We start from the raw sequence: 23,733 nt of genomic DNA, 5'->3' as shown, positions 1-23,733 counted from the left end.
GGAGATCGCACTTCTCCCTCCGGCAAGCGGCCAGCCTTAAGGGCATCCCCCCTACCCGTCGTCGAGAGTGGCATCACTATCACCGATCCCCCCCTACCGGCCCTGTCTTGATGAGGACCGGACCCGGACGAGCGAGCAGTTTTCGGAGGAGGCGCTTGTCCTCCACTGCACTCCTCACCCCGCTCCTCGACGACCCTCCCCCCACCGAACCAGCCCTTTTGAAGGATTGAGTCGGAAAACCAACCTCTCTCCAACGGGACACCCGGTAACATGCCATACCGAGGGTCTTCCTGTCTCTCTCCATGCTTGCTTACCGGTCCTCTTCCCCCCTTCAATGGCTGCTCTCCTTCCGTCCTCCAGCTCAGAAATACCTATGTAACTAACTACAACCAGTCCTAGTACGTGAGACTCCAGCGCGCATGTGTAATTATTCGTTTTGCTTCTGCCATGGCCATGTTTTAAACTGCAAGCGAAAGAACTTTATGATTATATATGCATGCAAAAGGAAAAAAAACATTCTCTAGAGTAATGTCAATAGTAAAAAAAGGACAAGTGGTTTATCTGATTATTTTCAAGGCCTGGAAGTGTTAGAATTTTTGTAGTGACACAGATCTCTTTATTGGTTTAGAATACTTCAAAAGTCAAAGTGTTACTAACCCAATATCAACATTCAAACCTCTCGGTAAATTTTCAAAACGGATTCCTTTGAAATAGATAGTTTAAGTTATCCAGTATTCCCTTCCTGTGCGGGTTTTTTTAGCTGACTCTCAGTAGTCGACAGAACAGACTCTCGCGGAGTCACGGACGGATCTGGATTTCACATTATTTATTCTCTCCGCACCCATCGTCACTTCCTCCGCTCCTCTCTTTTCCCTCATTCTCCTCCCCGACTTCTAATTTCTCTCCCTAACCAACCGGAGTCTTTCTTCGCGAATTCTTCCGCACCTATTCCCTCACCCTCATCCTTCCTCTTTCCTCCACTCCAACCGCGCCCCCCATGCACTCACACAGATGTTGCTCCTCCTTTAAACACGAGGTGATACATCACCCGAGCACCAAACCTTCCTCCGCAGCTGCTTCCCCCGATCTCCTCAAATGAAAGGGCGTTGCCGCCGTACATCATGGCGGCAAGGGGGGTGCAGGACCCGCTGGAGGGTGGGGGTGGAAAGTGACGGGAAGGGGGTTGTAGTTGCTTGCTGCAAGGGAGAGAGAGAGGGAGAGTGCGCGGGTGGGTAAGAGTTGGGTGGAGAGAGGTTCGGCTCCGTGTATGGGTCGCAGAAATGGGTGACTTCGTTTCAGTGGAGGGTTGGGTTTTGCGGAGGAACTCACTTCACTTCCCATCTCCTTTCCCTCTCTCCTCTCGCTCCTCCTATCTCTCTCTCTCTCTTTCCCTATCTCAGATTTTGTAATTCCCTACCCCCATTCTTTATCTTCTTCACGTTCCTCTCCTTTCTCATATCCGTTGCATGACAGCGCTAGAATTTCGTTTCTCAGTCTCCCTGACACTCGAGGTCACTTGGCGTAATAAATCCTCTCAAGCAAAGATGATCATGCGTGGCAGTACAAATGTTCTTCCCCTTGGTGGAATTCTAAATTATAGTATTTGATATAAGTGAATGGAATATTTGACGGGCTGTTGCCCTCTTTTCTTCTGTCCTCGAACTATGTCTTAGTGCGACCGAGTCCAAAATTCCGTTTGGGTAATCCAAATTTTATTTGCATTTCCTAAATTTTAAAACAACGGGTATTTATTTGAAACTTAATATGCTGAAAATATGTATGCATATTTTTTTTACTCTCATAAACACATGGAGGTAGTAGAGCTTTTTGGGAGTTTAAAACTGCCTCACGTATCTGCGTCTAGTCTTAATTAATTGTGAAATTAATGAAGTCTGATTTAGTTTTATCATGAAGGCATAGTAATCATGCAACTATAGAATTTAAATTCACAAATTTTGATGATTACCAATTGAAACATAAAAATAAATACTTTTACGACTAAATAAAATAAATGTCTATTTATAGACAAGCTGCAGTCATGATTTTGATGCATTTTCTGAAAATACGTTTAACTAGCATTATCTCATTATGTATGGGGACCGGTGGCTTTCGTTCTGATAATGAAGCCAGAAGTATTGTCATAGAATGCAGAATATATAAATTTATTTATCTCATTTGGACATATGTACTTCCCCAAAATATATTTTCATTAATGACATTTATTTGACTGATTTTCAAGGTTAGTATTACTTATCTTGATATTCATGATATCGCGATGCGTAGTAAATATTGAGTTAAATTGGCTGTGATTAAGTTTGCAATATAACTTATACACTAAAAATAATATTGTTTCATCCGCAACGAAATCGAGAACAACTACAACTGTAGTAAAACAAAATCAAAGACGAAGAAGACGTACATGTTAAAACTTTTACATAAGATGGAAGCAGGTCTCTTTAGCAATGGCAATGAAATTCTATTATTAGGGTAGACCATGGTAATAAGATAAAAGAGATAAAGTGTAATACAAACAGATTTAAGATGTCATTTTTCCCCACAAACTATGAGCGTTCAGAATAACTGAAAATGACTTTCGCAAAAATATCACTTTCTATGTTCTAAGTAGCCTAGTAAGTTGTTATTGCTTTATGTAACCCCACTTTATTGTTCTTCTTGTAATTAGCTGAATGTTAACATGAACACTAAAAAGAGAGTGTGTTATAGCAAATTTTTTCGTTTGTTACTTCATGTTCGTCTGTTACTTCTCCCTTTCAAAAACCGTAAGAATTTCAGTCCGAAGATATTTCAAGTTTAGGTCTTCATTCTATCCATTAAAATGCTCATGATATTAAGACGAAACCTACAAAATTTAAGGAATCAGGATAAATGTAAGCGACCGCGATAGGGATATTTTTTCTCATTCTTAGTTACCTAGGTTGTCGTCGTTATACTGTATAGCCTTACTTTGATGTTTTTTGTTAGTAACATTCCCTCTCACAAGCATATAGAAGAGTTTCACATTAAGATACCGTATTAAATGTGCCATTCATTAAAATCATGCCCATTCTTTGATTTATTTGACATATTTATTGATAAAATTTTGAAAAACTTAATAATTGATATTGCATGCCTAGTGTGGACTCACCCGTTCCCACACTAATGATTCGCATGCTTCCAAGTATTTATCATGTCATGCCATACTGGAATGCCAGAAAAGGTGTCTGATAAGATGCGGTTGCAATTCTGAAAGACATTCATTAAAAGAAATGTCTTCTTTGAAACCCATTTAATTAAACACCCTACGTAACAAAATGCATCAGATATATTCATTTCAGTGCATGCATTCGTTGTATATCATGACGCCACAACTGAGATTATATTATGCACAAATTTGATGATACTTTGCCATTATTTATACCGGTTTCAATATATTCAGACGAAAAAAAAGTGCTTTCACTGGTAAAAAATTAAATTGACACTTTTTCGCGTGCATATTTGTCGAGTAAAAATTTTATTGCTAGACATCGTTTGCCAATTTTTCATGCGTAACTTTTTATTTGTTTCATATAAATAAACGCATCTGCCTACTTAATTAATGATTGCCCTTAATGAGCATGTTAAAAATAAATAATGCTACTATTTTGATAAAAGTATTTTGATTTGAGTGTATTGTTATAAAAATTATTACCTGGACTTTTGCAATAGAGAGGAATTTCGACTAGGATTGTTGGCTCAATGTGTATATTAACTTGAATAAGAAGGCATATCCCAAGGGCGTTAACACTACGTCAATTTTGGACTCCCAAAAGTTTCGAAATAGCTTGAAATACACCACTTCAGTTTTTTCCTCCCATGTTTGAATATAAAAAAGTACATGCATAAAGTTCAGGCCAAGTGGGTTCATATTCATGAGGTATCGAATTAGATTTTTCCAAATCCATTGAGGGCTGAAGTTGTTGAGAATAAAGAGTTGCCAGACAGCGCGAAGTCCTGAGAGAGGGTACCCATGTGGAGTGGATTCCTCTAAAATATTAAAAGGGAAAGGATATGTGCCTGAATTATTGCTGATGAAAAGAATATACCATTTTTACCATCGTGCAATATAAATAAGACCAAAGGTTATGGCCGTTAAATACTTACTTAGTCGTGACCGATATTGAAAAAAATCTCCGTTTAGCTTTTTAAAAGAAATGATATCAATTACCAATGTAACCTATTGAAAACTAAACACGATCAATAGTAGTTCGGAATCATCACATTTTTGGGCCATTGATATATAAGTTAAAGGCGTTCTCCGCTGAATACGCGTATAGCTGGCCGTATTTTCTGTGCCAGTCATTTTCTAAAGCAAAAAGTGTGAACGGTGTTATGGTATAAACATTTTTCTATGGTATTCTATCAACTTTTCTTGTTTATTTCGCAAGATACGTGGTATCATTCTCCGCACTTCGATTCTATCTCTTGGCTTGAATATGCTGCATCGGTCTAATACACATACAGAATATTGGTTGTCTTTTTTACCATAATCATCAGCAGTGTCGTTTAGCATTCCATCGTGAAACTATTTAATCATAAACTCGTAGATGCTGAAAGTACTTTATCCATCTGTTCCCTTCATATTCCTCAAGGATACTGAAAATCGTCATCCCGAATGGCGTTGATATTTTCTCTTCACTCTTTGACAAGAAAACTATTTTTAACTAGGTATTTTGTCTTATCTTTGCCCAAGATGATGTTGCAATACTTTGCAGATTTTCTTTTCCAATTCTTATGTAGATATTTTGTCCTTTGACTGATTCCATTTATGGATATTTTAAAACAATTTTTCCCTTTCTTTGATCTTGATTTTCTGCACTTCTCTCCATGACTAAGTTCATTATTTCCTCCGTGATCTTTTATCTCCGACGCACAGTTTCCTTTGCGGTTTCCAATAATGTACTTCGTATCTAATCGTCTGTCTTTGATCGATCCTGTTTCGGTATGATTTTCCATTTATTTCTTCTTGTGCTCATTGAAATTTCGTCCTTGGTTCAATTCTATTCAATGTTCCTGAAATTGCCTCTTCCCTCTTTTTGTAAGCTCCTTAGCTTTAAGAGGGAACTTCATTGTAGTTACTGTCGGTATCTGCTCCCGCTATAACTCTCGAAGTCCTTTATTGAATTCCTGATTCCTAAATCTCTGCTTTGCCGGAATGAAGTGAATTAGTCAATCATGAGTCTCTATGCCGGAGTTTAGCTCATATGGAGAAGGTTTCGAAAGAGCTCGTTTCTCATCAGTAATTTTTATCTTTCGCAAAGATCAAACAGGTCTAACTTTTGCTCATTTATAATTCCCTAAGTCCCATATATTCTCATCTTCCCTCTCCCTTTGCTCCTGCACATGACTGAAATATATTCCCAATATTAATTGTAATGATAGTAGTAATAATAATTGTTATTTTTATAGATTTTTCTCGTTGTATATTGATTTAAAAATATCAATACGTTTATCGTTCTAGTCTTGAAGCTATATAAGCCGCTGTTGACATGTTTGACAATTTGACATTTTACCCCTTCGGTATGTATGGATTCCGTTTCTATACTTACCATGATCTTCTTAATAATAAAATCCTACTTAATGTAACATTTCTACAAGGCTTATAGGTAATTAATCTGAGCTTAACAGTTACAAATTGTATGAATAAATCATAATTTCTACCTTCCGAAGCCATTCCATTTGGTTTTCTGAAATCTCACTTAGGTAAGCGCTTCGTAAGCACATAAACCCATTAGACTATCTTTCCTTAAAGGATACCTTTAAATCCCATTCGTGCCCCCCCCCCCCCTCTCCATGGGAAATCTTGCTCATTCCGAATCGTTGTTCTCTTCCTCCCTCTCATCCTCTTTCTTCCTCTCCCTACCCACGCTGCACCCGAAGATCGCATTCTTTCTCTTGATCCAGCTTTTTCACTCTTTTCCCCCCGACCACTCACATCTCTTCCAAGCCCCAAGGGCTTCGCAATATGCCAAAGAAAATACGATGCCTAAACGTTAATATAGGTTGCAACGATTTTGATGCAATTTTAGCATTTAATGACGTGTATCATTCAAATGTGTGGGCTTAAAATAGAGCAGATGTAACAGTTTATCAATCTAGGCAGCGTGTTCCACGAGGATGGTTACAGGAGAAGTAATTTAACGAGAATTGAGATAGCAAGAGAAACAAAGAAGGGGTAATTAATGAGAGAGACGTTATCAAAAGATTACTGAAACCTTTGACAAAAGAAGTAAGTAGTAATGTACGGCATGAAATTTAGGCGTTGAAGTAAGATGAAAGGCGTGGATTTGAGACTTTTTAGTAACAGATTTAGAGGAGAATGGAATATATAGGAATTGGCGTAAAGGAAAGCAAACGAAGAAGTACTATGCATGGTGGGATTGAGAGAGGGTTGTTGGAATAAGTCCAAAGGAAGAAGAAAAGATGGACGCATGGCAGTTTGTTCGGCGATTGAATGCTAAAACCGGTGATAGGGGAGAATATCTTGCAGGCGAGCTAGGGAGAAGGTAAGAGAAGACGTGTGAAAGAATGAGAGGAGGCATGAAAGGGAATCATAATGGTCATAATGGGAGGTGGCTGATAGCTGAGATCATTTGCGTCATTAGGGGTAGGATGTTCTGGGAATACAGAAAGGGTGGAGAGAAGCCCGGCGTCGGCATAAGCACAATCGAAACGATAGTCACCAAGGTCACTATAATTTTATGTCCCACGTGAAGGAGGACGTTTCTCATTTGAAGTACCGTCTACATAAATGTGTGTGACATCGCAAGTAGGGATCGGGACACCTATGAAAAATTCCATTGCCTCCAAGGCTCGGAGAGAAGCCCTTGAATTTGCCACCGCACCAAACCGATTGCCAAAAGGGAGAAGCAGTGCGAAATCGAAGAAGGGTTGTGGTGCCAGACTTGATGATTTTATTATGTTAGGTAAGCCTGGGAAATTTCGTATTGGTAAGTTAAGGGACTTAAGCCTTTCCAAAACCTAAATTAAAAACTTCTATAAAGTCATAGATATTTCTCAGAAACAACGATATTAATTCAACTTTAATATTTTGCGTTGAATATGTGGCGATGGACTCATTTAAAGGTACATTGTGCATGTATTGATATGTTGTATGGTTTGACTGTCATTTTGGGTCGTGGGTGTCACATTGAGATGAGATATGACCGTGATGGTATGATGTCATGATCATGATTCGACTAAGATGCGATGATAGTGGCTTTGAATGGTACATTGCGAAGTGAAGGCAGTGCTGTCGGGTAATTAATGCATCGCGACGCCCTCTGTGACGTGATATTTTCATTTAATGCCGCTTTGCCGATGCGTCGCAACCTTTGCGACATTCAGGTCACGGAAGAAAAAAGGCTCTCGAACGCAAAGCACCGCACAATCCTGCTTCCCTCATCCCCTCATCCCGACCCTTCCGCCTTTGCTCTCGCCACCACTCGCAGGGAACAGGCGCTCGGTCTCCGAGGAGGGGAAGCCAGCCCTCTCGCTCACCTTCCCACCCTCATCCCCCTCTGTTTCTGTACGATTCCACCGCGCAATGAGGAAGGGTAAGGGGCGAGGGAAAGAGTGTGCGTGCGTGTGTATCTGCGGGCTTCTATAAAGACTTGAGCAATCGCTCTGCGTCTCAATTCATTAGCACGCCGTTGAGACGTGGAAAATGAGGCGCCGAAAGGGAATGGCGTGTGGGTAGGACGGAGGTAGGAGGGTTGGTTCGGGAGAGGGGAGGTGGAAGTTTGGTGTAGAGAGGAGGAGGGGCATTAAGGATGGGAGGAAAGGGAGACCTCTCTCAGGAAAACGGCCTGGTGGGCGGAGGGCGGGGGGGGGGGGCCTTGGTTAGGGGGTGGGAAGGGAGATAAGTGGGGTGGTTGCGTCGGAGCTGGATGTGGCAAGGGGTTTGATAGAAGTGTGGAGGGGGATGGACGGGGTTGGATGGGAGTGTCTATGCGTACTCGGTCGGGGTGTGTGGGGAAGGAAAATGTTCTCGACGGGCGTTTTGAAGTGTTTTCGGAAGAGCGGGGAGGAGGGGGGAATAAAGGGGTGTGGGGAGTCGGGTGCTGAAAGCGTTGACGAGGTTTTCAGGGTGGAAAGGAGGGGGGGGGAATGTGTCTGCTTTTTATAGAAATACGAAAACTCACCGTTTAGGTACCTTCCCGAACCCTTTGAATCTCTCTTCCACTCTCGTTCGCGCTCTCTGCCCTATAATGTTCCGACGCGATTGCCTTAAACACTGTCTCCCCTCCTCGTCCCCACATCCTGCTATGCTGATTCACTGCACTCAAACGAGTGCGCACGCTAATTACAGGCCCCTACCGGAGTGCGTCGTTGCATTATGAACCAGCGAATTAGATCTTTAGCCCACGTCAGGTAACATAATCTATTTAATTGTTAAGCCGCCTTCTTTACCTAACTTAATTTTCACTTGTTTCGTTGAGAAGTGACGTAAAACTAATTATCCTCCCTCTCTCTCTCGCTCTCTCTTTTAACCCTTCCACCTATTTCACTCTGTCTCTCAAGTCGGTGAAGGTATCGCTGATTCACCATCCTTTTAATAAATAAGCCCGACGGATTAAGTTGGCGGAAGTGTTAGGTTTCAATCGTCCTATTTCTTGGAGAACGTTACTGTTTACGACTTTTGTGAAATGGAACTCAAAACACTAATTTGACTCAATCTGATGGGATGATATCTACAACTGCTACAGTATTTGCTCTCTAAATCTACTGTAATGACTAAAAATTATTAATTCACATTCCACAATATGTATGTTGTTAGACATTTTAAATAGCTTTTAAACAGTTGCCCGGATATGATTATCCTCGGTGATTAGTAAAAGTTACTATTTTTTCGACCTTGTTACATAATTTGATGCTACTATTTTAAAATTTATGAGCCGGTAATAAGTTACTAATGATAGATTACTACAGTTAATCTAATGACATATGAGTGCAAAATTCCGTAATGAAGCATGTGTGATTTACCTTATCATCAAGCACTAAAGGCAGTGCCTTGTCACAATAGCCACGCCTATCTATTCACTGTGCTTCCTTCAGGCCAGCATATGATCTGAATTCCATCTCAAGCCCCATATGAATTGAAAAGAGTAGCTCTGGGACGTCTTTTTGGTTTCTTCCCGACAATTTTTCCTTCAAATATATTCCTATGGAATTGGTTTTGTCTTAGTAAATGTCCGATTATTTAGCTCTTCTTTGTCCTATTGTTCTTAGGAGCGATCTCTTTCCTTTCATTTCTGCTAACACCTTTTCATTACTTTTTCTTTCTACCTAGATTTATTTCGTTCGTTTCCTCCAAGTCCATATTTTCATTGCCTTGAGCTTTTTTCTTTTTGCTTTCCTCATTGTCCAGGTCTCACATCCATATAACAATGAACTCCAAACGAAAATTTTGATGAACTTTTTCCTGATTTCTTTGCTTATTTGGTTATTGACTGCAAAATTATTCATGCTTTCGAACGCTGATTTTGCCACCAAGGCTATTCTTCTCTTAATACCGGTCTCATGTATACGTTTGTTGCTAATAATACTCCCTAGGTAGCAAAAATGTTCAACCCGATTCAAGGTAGTGTTTTCTATTTTTATGTTAGTTTTAGCAATTTCTTTTCTCTTTTCTATGACCATTATCTTCGTATTCTTCTTTATTTTCAATTTAAAATCCTATAGGTCTCTGGGTAGCATTTTGAGCGTCTCCTCATTCATGTCCTATTCAGATTCTGTAATTAATGTAGTACCATCAGCAATGCGGATACTGTGCATTCTTATTCCAATTACTTTAAACCTTTAGTCCTTTCTTTTGTCCTTGCCATTTCTTCTTCATACGTTGTTTTCCGAGTAATTACTTCATTTAACTTACGGGAATATAATTTATTATAATCAGCGATACCACCGACTTGATTAATATTCTAATCAAAGTGCTTTTTCTAAGTTTGCGCATAAAAAATGGTCCTTACAATACCAATAACAAGGTAAAATGTGGCATTTACATACCGCACAAAGTTTTTCGTAGAAAAATGCATTTTAAAGTTTCCATAGAAGACCGAAACATTGATGTGACGGCTCAGATATAAATATTGAGGAAAGATTAAACAAATTTTCAGTCCTGTTCCACACAAAATTATCGTGCCTTAGAATGCGTGCAATAAAGTTTCCTTCATCTTCTTTTTGGTTCATGAAATTTTTGTTATCCCTTGGTCATTCCTTTTTCTTCGTTTCCACCGCAACCACCACCGTTCCATTCCCTCATATTTTAAATCTGAGCTCAATCCCACCCTTATCTCCTCACAGCGAATGAAAGAGTGTAACAAGTGAAGGTATTATATGAGCGTTATATTAAAAGTCAGTGGCTGTCAGTCGGAGCGCACGTTTCCCTGGGATTTTGAATGGCAAGAAGATCAAGTAAACCCATGTAATTTTGAAAAGATGCACGCCAGAAATTTTAGTGTAACTTTTACGCTTGCAATTTACAAAGTGCTGGCAATATTCTTGAAGTTGTGGAGCAGTCCTACCACACCAAACCTAATGGCGTTAAATACGCTGGTAGAATACATTTCTGTCATATTTCTCTTTTAACACACGTCATGTTCTCATTATCACTTCATTCTATCCCACTTCCCCTCCTTTACTCCACCTCTCGACCTTGCGCCTACTTCTCACTTTGGTCGCAATTTTTCCTGAAACAATGAATGATGTTGGGGTAATTTCACTACCTTAGTTGATAGTTATAAGTTCAGATAACTGCAACTTAATTGAATTATCACAACAGTGGTTGTGGAACAAAGAGGGAACTTGGCTTTCATTAACTTGTTTGCATAAGTCCCCCAGGAATCCTTATCTATTTATCTCTTTAGATGATTTGTTGCCATTTTATGTTAAATCCCTAATAAGTACTCTTTTTCATGGCAAAATTTCAAATTCATTGACTTTCACAAGAGTTTTCGTGTAGTTTGTTCCTCTTTTTGGGTGACTTTATCATTTCACTTAGTTGTGTAGTGTTTTGATAATCCTGACATCAGTGTGCACAGTCTTCTTACTTGCCGTACCTTAATCAATTTTGTGTGCTTCTAGTCAAATTACTGCCCTGCATTTTTGCTCATTGGTCACACAAAGAAGATTATAGAGCTCGTTTCGGAGACCCTCATTACCACGCCAATGTTCCGCGTTGACATATGTGCAGTTTCCTCTTTCATTATAAGGTTATATACCTGTACCCTGCCAAGAAATGCACTACGTGGGTGTGTGTGTATAAAGGCTTATTCTAAACCAGGTACATGGAGAAAAATATATTGATACTTAAATGTTCGTTGGCACACGGAGAATTAATTCAAATGTTATAAATAGGTTTTACATCAATAAATAAGTCGCTCCAAAATCACCAAAGTTTGAGTTACATGGTTATCTACGCAAGCGGTTTGAACTAGTAAAGGTTGCGTATAATGATGCGATCTAACGTTTCTTATTCGTAAATGGTAAAGGATCGCAATAAAAGTACTAAATGTAATTCTCACATGAGATCTCTATGAATTAAAATCAATTTATTTAATTCTAAAAATGCAAACAAGAAAAATTATGAGAATTGGTTGGACGAAAACTATGCTTATGAAAGAGTTTCTTTCGCATTATAAGGGGATTTTTCCAATGATATGTGTTGATTCTTATTTTTTAATCATTTGCCGACTATTCTGAGCACTTGATCCGGCAAAACTGTAAGATTTTTTTGATGATGACATTTCATTCTAAAAACGATCGTCGCTACAATATGGTATAATAACCGTTAATTTTTTTCATGTCTTAGGATTCACTTCTGTATAAAGAGAATCCGATAACCCTTGTCTCTATTGAGATTTATTATCGCGAAAGGATATAGATTCCCTGATAATTTTATTCGGGTAATTTATTTTATAAGACGGCGAAAGCTTGTAAAATAATTAAGCTATAAACAGTACTTCTAAAACAAATGTTTAATTCCAGTATGGAACGTGGCAGAAAATTGAGGTCATCAGCGTAACGATTGTTTATTTGGTTTTCTATAAATGCGATGGAACAATGAAAAGAAATAAAAGGCCAAACTGTGCTTGGACGTTTAAATCGAGTTCACATGCGATCATCTCATTACGTTATCCAGAATCAACATTTCGCATGCGGTTCACTCCTGACCTCGAAGCGCCTTTCGAATATCCCGTTCCCAATCCTGCCCCCCTCCCCTACCTAACCATCTCATCTTAATCCTCCTGGCCGGTAGAAATTAGACGGTCGAAAGTGGAGGACTCAGGGAGGGGGGTGGGGATAAACCCCCAAAGCCTTCTCCCCGTAGCCCTGAGTTGGTGGCGGAGGGGTGTTCTGGATACCTCTCCCCGAGAGCAGCAACGCAACGATAGCAGATGGAGTTAAATGGCAATCTCGGCCTCGAAACCGCTTAAAAATTCAATGGCAAATAAATCTCCTTCCGTCCCCCAACGCGTCATAAGCGTCGACACTCCCGTCGAGACTCCCGCCTCCCCACACTTTTCCTTCCTCAGGCCCCACCCAGCATCTCTCTCCCAGGAAAGGGTAAGCCTCTCTCTCTCTTCCGCACACGTCTTCGCTCCCGCACTTAATCTGAAATTCCTCCGAATCCTCGCGTTCCTCCACCGACATTGCCTGCGTCTCGGAATGACGATTCCTCCGCCTCGCCTTCATCAGCAAATTTCATAACTTTTTAATAACCTTTATCCCGTATCCGCCCGACTTGAATTTCAATGGGACTATCGGAGAGGCGCTCTCCTCTATGGTAGATAATGTCCACCCATTCATCTAGAGGTCGTGGGTTCGAATTAAAATTGGTGAAATTCTCTTGCTTTTTATAAACTCTCGAATGGAAATGTTTAATTTGATTGATTTGGAAATATAACATTCAACATTTTAGTTTACATTTTGTTCCACTGTAATTTTATTACTTAAAAACTTTGCCGATTAGATTAAATCCCAAAACTGGGACTTAATATGAAATTGATAACAGGTAACAGGAATTAGTTTCCACATGCCAATTAAGCTTAGTAGATTTTCTTATGAAACGTATAGACAAATCATTTCAACAATTGGAGAATATACTTATTTCACGAGAAATTGGTCTTTTCTGGTTAGAAATTAATCTTGCAGTTTTCCTCCTGAGATTTTTTACCACAAAAAGTTCCTACATCTTGTAAATTGATTGCATCATATTCGCAGCATTACTGTTTTCCAGTTCAATGACCAACATAAGTTATTCAGGGAAAATATTCCGAAGAAATCAAATTACCATCACTGAAATCAGCGGAAATATCTGTTCCTTGGGTTAAAATGAGGTGTACCCTCAATTCACGCATTTTTTGTTTCATGTGTGAAAATAGAAGTGTCCATGGAAATGTGTTATTCTAAAATAATTAAGAGTGTTCCATATGAGTTTCAGGCCTTCCTTATACGGAGTGAATTACTGATTTAGTGAAAAAACTGTCTTTTATAAGTTTAACTTTATAATTTGCATGTTAGGTCTTGAATTTATTTTAAATTCAGCAATTCAATTAACTCATTATTAATGCAAGTATCGGAGGGAGATAATGTCCCAAATTCAGTGAATGAAATATTCCTTCAAATATACGCACGCTTTTGTCTAGCTGTAAAACAGCTGTTCACAGTGATTTTGAGATGACTGCTACATAGATTTTTGGCTAATACCCCTCATTTACAATGCAAAGAACTTTTCAGTTTTCCAAACAGCTGGCGTAACTCACAAATCCCTACCTACTATCTCACGCGATAATGCCCTAACTTTTGGAGTTTCAAGTACCATAACTTTAAGGGTGTCATACAACCGAGGAATCCAGAAGACGGTTTCCTTTCTGGACATTCGGAAGGTGAAAGGAAAACCAGGAATTATTCAGCCAACGGTGATTCTTAAATCTCTATGTTTTTCACTAATAAAAATTTATTAATTGATACGATATATTGTTTCAACACTGAGATTAAAATTTCATGCCATTTTCAATTACACGTAAATATTACTTCATCTACGTTACGTTAAATGAAGTTCTACTTCGCAAGCCAGTCCTTACCCAAGAATGGACAAGAGGAGGGACATGCCATAGTGCGCTGATGAAGCCATTCATATATGCATACTCTTATATAGATACCATAAAAAAGGGGTAAGGGGGCCTTTCACCATAAAAAAGGGGTAGTCAAGTATCCTGGCTGAAATAATTACAATTCCATCAATACATTAATCACCTAAAACACACCTTCACAATAAGCTGTAATGTTTAATTTTTAATCAAGCATTTATATTTCCTTTCAAAACTGCTTTCATTTAAATTTTAGAAACTACTAAAACTCAAAATACATTTTTTATATAAAAAGTATCGGCAGTGATTCCTGAAACAGATTTATTTCAGATATTGTTACAATGTCTCAAAGTTCTTCGAAGTACAACCCTTGAGCGTTGATACACTTTTCCAGCAACTTTTTCACGACTCGAAGGTAGGCGGAAGGCTCTTAAGCTTGATTTACCAAAAACTTGCAATGTGGTAACTTAACCAAGGTCTTTTATTTTAGATATATTTCTATTTGTATGTTTATCTATCATTGTGGTCTATTATGTCTATTTTTATCTTTATATTAGCTAAAGTGATATTTTTAACCAGCACAAAATTCTTAAAAAAGATACTTGCCATATCAATCTCTCTGCACCGAGTCATGAAATGTCAACTAAATATTTTAATTCCTTGTTAAAAAGCTATTGGAGGACATTATGTCAAGAATACTCTGAAAGAATTGTTCCCCATCGATGTGTTATTTAAGATGATATATATGTATATGTGTGTGTGTATATCTATATATATAATGGAGAGTGTTTGTTTGTATGTATGTAATTTGTTTACTTTTTTGCTGTCATAGAAAATAGAATGCAAATTGATAGTATGGGATGAGTGTACGATGGCTCATAAAAAATCTCTTGAGGCCCTAAACGCAACACTTCAAGATCTTAGAGGAAACTGCAGTTTAATGGGAGGAGCTCTGGTACTCCTGTGTGGAGACTTCCGTCAAACTCTTCCTGTCATTCCAAAATCGACTCCAGCCGATGAAATTTATGCCTGTTTAAAACATTCTGTTCTATGAAATCATGTCCAAGAAATTAGCCTTAAACAAAACATACGAATCCTCTTAAGAGATGGGAATGCTCAAAATTTTGCAAATAAACTTTTGGAGATTGGAGAAGATAGATTAGTTACTGAAGCATCTGGTATGATAAAATTGTCATCAGATTTATGTGTATCGGTGAAAACTGTCCGCGATATGATACAAGCAGTCTATCCTAACGTTAATCAAAATAATAAAAACTTAGAATGGTTGCGAGAAAGAGCCATTCTTGCTCCTAAGAACGATGATGTTAATGAAATTAACAAGAAGATACTAGCCATGCTGCCAGGAGACGTGATTGAATATAAATCGGTTGATACCGTAGTAGATGCTGACGAAGCCGTCAATTATCCAACGGAATTCCTAAATTCACTTGATCCAGCTGGATTGCCATAACATCGCCTTATACTTAAAGTAGGATCTCCGATCATTTTATTGCGAAATTTAGATCCACCAAAACTCTGCAATGGGACACGATTGTGTGTGACAAAATTAATGAAAAATATAATCCAGGCATCATCATTTTAACTGGAAAAGGAAAAGGTGAAATAATTTTTATTCCACGGATACCTCTAATCCCAACTGATCTTCCCTTCAACTTTAAAAGATTACAGTTTCCAGTCCGGCTAGCTTTTTCAATTACCATTAATAAATCACAGGGACAGTCTTCAAAGTTTTGTGGTGTTGATCTAAGATCGCCATGTTTTAGCCACGGGCAACTTTATGTTGCTTGCTCCAGAGTCGGTTCGCCTAAAAATTTATATATTCTTTCTCCTGGATATGAAACAAAAAATGTAGTTTATAAACAGGTGTTAAATAAAAAAGATTCTTATATTTGTATGAAGTAGTGTATTATTGTACTTTATAATTTGTTGTTTTTAATTATGTAGTATATTTATATTATTGTTTCTCCCTAACCCGTGGAAATCCGGGTATTCAGCTAGTATATATATATATATATATATATATATATATATATATATATATATATATATATAAAGGAGAGTGTTTGTTTGTATGTATGTAATTTGTTTACTTTTTTGCTGTCATAGAAACAGCATTTTCCCAACTATGCCAGCAGGATACTTTTGCAAGAACACTATTGTATTCAGAATTGCCGAGATAATATACGTGGAATACATCAAGGAAAGTCTTTTGTAGAAGAAAAATGGGCAACTTTGATCCTGAGAGTAATATTTATTCATGTGACGCATTGGGCCGAGTCTACACAGTCCATCCTAACAACGCCGAATGTTATTTTTTAAGAATGCTTCTACATACCATTAGAGGACCTCGCTCATTTGCAGAATTAAGAACGGTAAACGGAGAAATATGTGAGACATTCAGAGAAGCTTGCCAGAATTTAGGGTTGCTAGAAGGAGATCAACACTGGGATGACTCACTGCGAGAGGCCAGTTGGATTTCTCTTCCAGGACAAATCCGAATTTTGCTTGACATCATAATAACCTCCTGTAATCCATCTAACCCAAAAACAATATGGGAAAAATATAAAGAATCAATGAGTGAGGATATACTGGCTAAAGTTCGAAGTGAAAATCCTACATTGGATATTACGTTTAACTCCGATTTTTAATAAAACTTTGAATATTTTTGAGGAAAAGTGTATCACCATGGTTAACAAGACTTTAGTGGAACTCGGTCTTTTTGCACCTGTACAAGATCAACAGGGTGTATTTTATCCAGATTATATACGTGAAACTAGCTACAATGTCTTAGACTTAGAAGCATACATCGCGGATAAAAAGCCACTTCTGAATGAAGATCAGAAATTCGCGTACGATACAATAATGGATCAAGTAGATAAACAAGAAGGAGGTATCATTTTTCTTGATGCTGCTGGTGGCACGGGAAAAACATTTTAAATTGATTTAGTTCTCGCTGAAATCAGGGTTCATGGAGAAATTGCTCTAGCTGTTGCATCTTCAGGTATTGCAGCGACATTAATGGAAGGTGGAAGAACAGCCCACTCTGCCCTTAAGTTGCCACTTAATATTTCCCGACAAGAAAATCCCACATGTCATATAAACAAAACAAGCGGCCTGGCACAAGTTCTTATAGAAAGTAAATTGATAGTATGGGATGAGTGTACGATGGCTCATAAGAAATCTCTTGAGGCCCTCAACGCAACACTTCAAGATCTCAGAGGAAACTGCAGTTTAATGGGAGGAGCTCTGGTACTCATGTGTGGAGACTTCCGTCAAACTCTTCCTGTCATTCCAAAATCGACTCCAGCCGATGAAATTTATGCCTGTTTAAAACATTCTGTTCTATGAAATCATGTCCAAGAAATTAGCCTTAAACAAAACATGCGAATCCTCTTAAGAGATGGGAATGCTCAAAATTTTGTAAATAAACTTTTGGAGATTGGAGAAGATAGATTAGTTATTGAAGCATCTGGTATGATAAAATTGTCATTAGATTTATGTGTATCGGTGAAAACTGTCCGCGATATGATACAAGCAGTCTATCCTAACGTTAATCAAAATTATAAAAATTTAGAATGGTTCCGAGAAAGAGTCATTCTTGCTCCTAAGAACGATGATGTTAATGAAATTAACAAGGAGATACTAATTTAGTTTATTGATTGTTTGATTGATTGATGTTTTATTAATTGTAGTTTATAAACAGGTGTTAAATAAAAAAGATTCTTATATTTGTATGAAGTAGTGTATTATTGTACTTTATAATTTGTTGTTTTTATTTATGTAGTATATTTATATTACTGTTTCTCCCTAACCCGTGCAAAGTCGGGTATTCAGCTAGTATATATATATAGGATACTTGACTACTCCCCATTTTATCGTTTAAAATTAGTGCTAATTAACTTTACAATCACTAATCAAACCGATTTCCAGGTTGATAACTGTGTTTAAGGTTAGTACATACATACATATATTGCATGTGTAATATAAAATGTTCACCTTGGTCAAAAAGTTGCAACTTAACAAAGTTTCGACTAACCTATTTTCTGAAATCAAGAATGTATATTGATGGCAACCAAAACTTCTTCACACAAGCTACAGTCATAGGTTATTGTTAGCCACTCCAGAAATTGTTTAATTTACAACTGATTACATGGTAGGCCGTGTTTCGTTTTCAACTTCATGTAATAAATATATAGAAGCATACGGAAAGTGAAATACTACAGTGAATAAATTATTTTAGAACTCAACTTTCATCGTGGGAAAGAATATATAATGGGAACTGTTACTTTCTGCTATAAAATCACTCCCTTTATGAAACAATTTACTTTTAGGATGTATGCAGGCACATAAATGCATACTCCGTGAATATCAAATAACCTTTGGTAAATAATATGAAACATCTCCCATTTACTACATTTCAAGCAATGGTGATAACATCCAAAACATGATGGTGAAAGGCCTATCTACGAGCATGCATATATGCATGGCTTCATCAGCGCACTATGGCATGTCCCTCCTCTGGTCCATTCTTGGGTAAGAATGGATATATTGTACGTGTGTGTGTGGGTCGCGGTAGTCCAGGGGTTAGAGTGTTGGACTGCTGACCGGAGGGTCCCGTGTTCCATTCCCGGGCGAGGCACTCTGGGCACCTGCAGCTCCACCCACGCTAAAGTGATTTTTCGAAAAAGGCATAGGGAAAGGAACTGGACTCTACCCTGATGTGTGGATTTCACACGCCGTCGGGCTTAGTACTGGGTGAACTCTACCATCACCTACTAAACCGACCATCGGGTTGATTACTGTGTTTATATATATATATATATATATATATATATATATATATATATATATATATCAAATTAAACCTCAGGTTATTTTTTATTTTTAATGCTAGTTTTCATTCACTTATAGATGTATTTCATTAGTTGCCAGATATTTATTCGGATTTTCCGTAGAATGCATTTATGTAGACCTGAAGGTAAAATAAGTTACTGTTGTATCTTGTAGCCTTTTTTTGGTGAAAATAAACTGGGTAGATTTTAGAATGTCTTTTATTTAATATGAGATAGAAAAGTGGGAAAAACAAGGTTAATAAATTGGTTTTTTATAAGTTATTGTTGGAATATTTACAATTATCTTCATTTAGAGAGCTTATTGTCCTATGACTTCGGCTTATGGCCAAAATGTTGTGCATTATCGCTTATTTTTCAATAATAAATTGATATATCAGCTAAGTATTACCTACCGAAATATTTATGGTTAAAACTAAATTTGCGGTATAGGGTATTCCCAGAGCGATCATCGCAAAAGTTTATCCGTAATGGAAATATTGAAAATGCCTTAATTTTGTTTTCGGTTATGAATGAATGAAATCATAGAAGACAAACAAAAGGAAAAGATAATACAAAAGCGAGCTGTGGACATTCCTGGGTAGTATTTAAATTATGTGAAATTTTGACTACCCAGTGGTGGTGATGTGATGTTACTTCTTGCAGTTTAAATAATTTAAAATTTGGTTTTATGCTCGGGGAAAACCTCTGAACTGTCGAAACTCTAATGCGCTTTAATGCATTAAAAAAAGGAGAGAACTGCATGTATAAGACACCTGTTAAATGCTACTCTTTGAAATAGTCATCTCTAAAGCTGTGGATAAAATCAGTTACGCACGTAACATTTGCTCCCACAATAAAGACTAATTCAATAATTATGAAACTTATGGATAAATCAGACATGAAGTTATGGAAATGTACACGAATTATGGATTGATATTGATCCAAGCATATCACGTCTCACCTGCGGGTTCAAGTTCAATCAATATGGGATCGTTTGCATCTACATATAGCAACTACGTCTACACTGATGTTCGCAGCATCGCAGTATATCTATGACAACCACTGCTATTGTGTAATGTTGGCGCATTAAGATATGTTCCTACGAGTAAATTCAGATTTTATTTTTATTTCCCCGTCAAAAATACTAGAACCTAGAAGTGGATACAGGAAACTGCAATCGAGCATTTCACGAGAGAAGAAAGAGTATTTAAATTCTTTCTCCTATCTGTTTTTCTGTTGATTTATCTGAATAATCTTTGTTACCTGCCAATATACAATGTCGATACACATCAATACAATATTGTATTATTGTGCTCTAAGAATTCCCGTGGAGTTGCAGATAAAATACGGGCCCCAATACCTTTGTAAAAGCTTTATTCTCGTTAATTTTTCTCATGCTTGAAAGGGCTATATAGTATTTTCTCTAGTAAACTACGAATTCTTCAGCAATGCAGCGGATATTTTTTGTAGTTTATCTATTTTTTTCGGTAAAACTTTCTCCGGTATGTCCAAAGTATTGGTCCCTTTTTTTAAGATTTGCTAATACATAAACATATTTAATGCATTAACCCCTTTCTTTGGCATATTTTCTTACGAGGTATGTTTTTTTTCTGTGTGGAGACCACCATTGGAGATGCCATTGTTCTCAAGCCCTTGAATTGTTCTGAGTGCCTTATTTCGATCCAGTTTCATACGAGTGTCGTGTGTCTCATTTTTTTCCCTTAGTATTTTATAAAATTTCTTTGGCAATACCAAAATCTATGGTCCCTAGATCAGCCGAAAAAAATATCTTATAATGCGAGAGGCATCCATACTAATTTGAGAGAACCTGTGTTTCATGTAATGCTCTATGTAATGTCCCACCAATCCTGTGATTTTTACTCCCTCTCTTTCTCTCCGTAGCATTTTCACCTCTATGAGAAACGTTACCTAAGTCGCTCCCAATAAAATATTTTTATAGTTATTATATTGATGGTTATATTTATATTAAGACAAAAAAATTCTGTCGTTTAAATTATGTAATACCATTTTACACATCGTTAATGCTGAAATTTGATGTCAGAGATTAGTGGAAAAAAAAGATTCCTAAGATGCTAATTTATGATATAAATCTCCATGGCGAGTGGCTTTTAGACTTCTAAGTTGTTTTATTAATTTATATGTTATAAAGAATTTTGGCTATCGACCAGGCGGAAAAGTACAGTTAAGCCAATCCATAATTAAAAGTTACCCTTACAACAAAAATTAAAATTTATAGTCACAAAAATCGCCGTTAAACCAATCAATTATTAGAAGCAAGTTAGATTAAATCTCTCAAGCAAGTTTTCCCTTCAACCATTAAAGAATCAATCGACAGTCGACAAGTTGACAGTGCAGAGGCCGTTGGTTACTTGATAATTTTCACTAACGACTCAGAGACTTAAATATTGGAAGGGGCACATTAGATTTCAATGCGCGATAACCTGCCATTTATCTCTTCACCTGGGCTAACCTCTCGAGGGAGATAAAGGGTTTAAGTGCTTAACAGTGTACGTTTTTGAAAAATACTTGATTTAAAATATTTATTTCTGCAGAATACTCCTATAAAAGAATGGACTAAATTTAAAACTCAAGAATCAACCAAAGCTATGGGCGAAATCCAAGAAAGGACTTTCAAGTGGGACTACCTTCTGTACGTATATTTCAAACATTGAGCTAATATTCTTAAAATAACTTTTGTGCCTTACTTTATATGTTACAAGACGTACAAGTACATTGCAGCATAGTCCCGATGGTAGAGAAACGAAATTTCTTCGAGACTTTGTAATTCGTCAAGCTTATTAACCCCTTAAATGGTCAAATGTTTGCTAAAACGTCCACGCGAAAATTTGGACTAAATCTTGTTTTCAAATCACTTCATAAAGATGTCAATATTGATCATAAATATTATTAAACAATCCATTTATTAAATGCGAGTGCCTACTCCATGTTTTGAATCTTGCTCGGAAAGTGCATCTCTTGATGGTATCACTTAATCAGTGACTACGTAGGCACCCAAGTGTTTATAATACGTGCAGTGACACGCAATGACTTCGATTGCAGATCTTCTGATCGCATTCCCATGCACTCGAATAGTTGGAAGTCTCAATATTTCTATTTCCCAGTAAAGCAATTATAAATGCATTCTTAATTCGTTTCACAGTGTGATTTCCAAAGATATAATTATGATAAATAGTTTTTTTCGTGGACCCTTGCCAAATGTTCATTAGAGCGAGCGAAGGGATATCACTCAACAATTACCAGGCATGGAATAGCTCCAATTAGAATATCTTTATCAAGCTAAACGAGGCGTTGTCTAATACCAAGATAAAACGGGTTTTCAGATAAATGGGAACGAAAGAATTTTGGGAAAAGTTCAATGGCTGTACGTTAGTGGACCGCTGTGTTGTTAAATGGCCAATTCATGTTTTTTTTAAATTCCATGTGAAGCCGATTAGAGATATACTCATTGAAAAAAAATATGTAGGCTTTTGTGCGTCATTATTCACAGATATACCGTCTTGACGTGCGCTGAAGATTATACAGACCATACTGTCGCATAGCAGACATTTCGCTATATATGCTACTTCGATGCAATAGGTCCCTCATAGTCTGTACCCCCCCCCTTCCCCTCACAATCGTATGCTGTTACGAAACAACCGTGTGAAATACTCCAATTTCTAACCCACGGTTATCCAACACAAAGAATTACACGATACAATGTGCATAATTATTTCCTTAATGTGATATGACATTTTATTTGGCATGAATAAATGAACTCAAAACAATCAGGGCTGTAATAGCTGAAGAGAGATGAGCTGCTCACATGAAACGGACCACATCTACTGGCTTTACATATTGCTTAAAACTTGTCTTCCATTTCAGCCAAATGGAGGTGCATGCGTCCATTTCTCTCCGTCTTCACGTAGAGTGAAAATTCTGGCGGAAGATAAAATAAAAGAATACTTGGCATTCTTTTGATAAGGTTTAGGAACACAAAAATTTTGTTGAATGCTTATTTACACAACACAAGGGGGTGGGTATGGAAATATAAACAAGGAATTCATGAGTAGGACTAGCATTCAAATGAGAGTTATCGTATTTTCAAATGAGTTCATGCAAAATTTTACCGCAACGTGTATGGTGGTTGAAGCGTGGAACTTTCGTATATAGACCCAAAATTTACACCTGGTGCTTAACTCTAAAGTCCTGTCATTAATTTAACATTTCACGAATACGTATCACTTAAATGACGTAAACATCGAAGTGTATTTAAATGAAGCATTAATTTCGCAGGCCGTAATTAAAGTGGACTCATAGGTGAGAGAACGCATGTGTTACTGAAATGAAATGTTTTGACAGGGGGGGATGTTATTGTAACGAATTTCAAATGTAATATGACACTTTGCAATTCCACTCTGTTTAGGTCGTTACTTATTGTTCAATTTCTACATATATTTGCTTCTAGTCCCGCAAAACTTAATTGGGCTATCATATATATGCTATATCATATATATGCTATATCATGGGCTATATATATATGCATTTGGAAGTCATATACATCATATATGTTTGGTAGTTATATTTCCCCGGGATACTCGGAAATAGAGTGGTTTACGTGAAGGGCAAAGTTAACAGTAGTTAGGCTTGGGAAGCAAACCCGAGCTAATGATTCATCTTACAATTTTTCACGATTAATTAGCATCGCACCACTATGTAACGATGTAGGTTCC

This window comes from Hetaerina americana, unplaced genomic scaffold (assembly GCF_022747635.1).
Source record: "Hetaerina americana unplaced genomic scaffold, ioHetAmer1.1.p SCAF_14, whole genome shotgun sequence".
Taxonomy (NCBI): domain Eukaryota; kingdom Metazoa; phylum Arthropoda; class Insecta; order Odonata; family Calopterygidae; genus Hetaerina; species Hetaerina americana.
The sequence above is the reverse complement of the archived record's forward strand: the minus strand, read 5'-3'. Positions refer to the sequence as shown.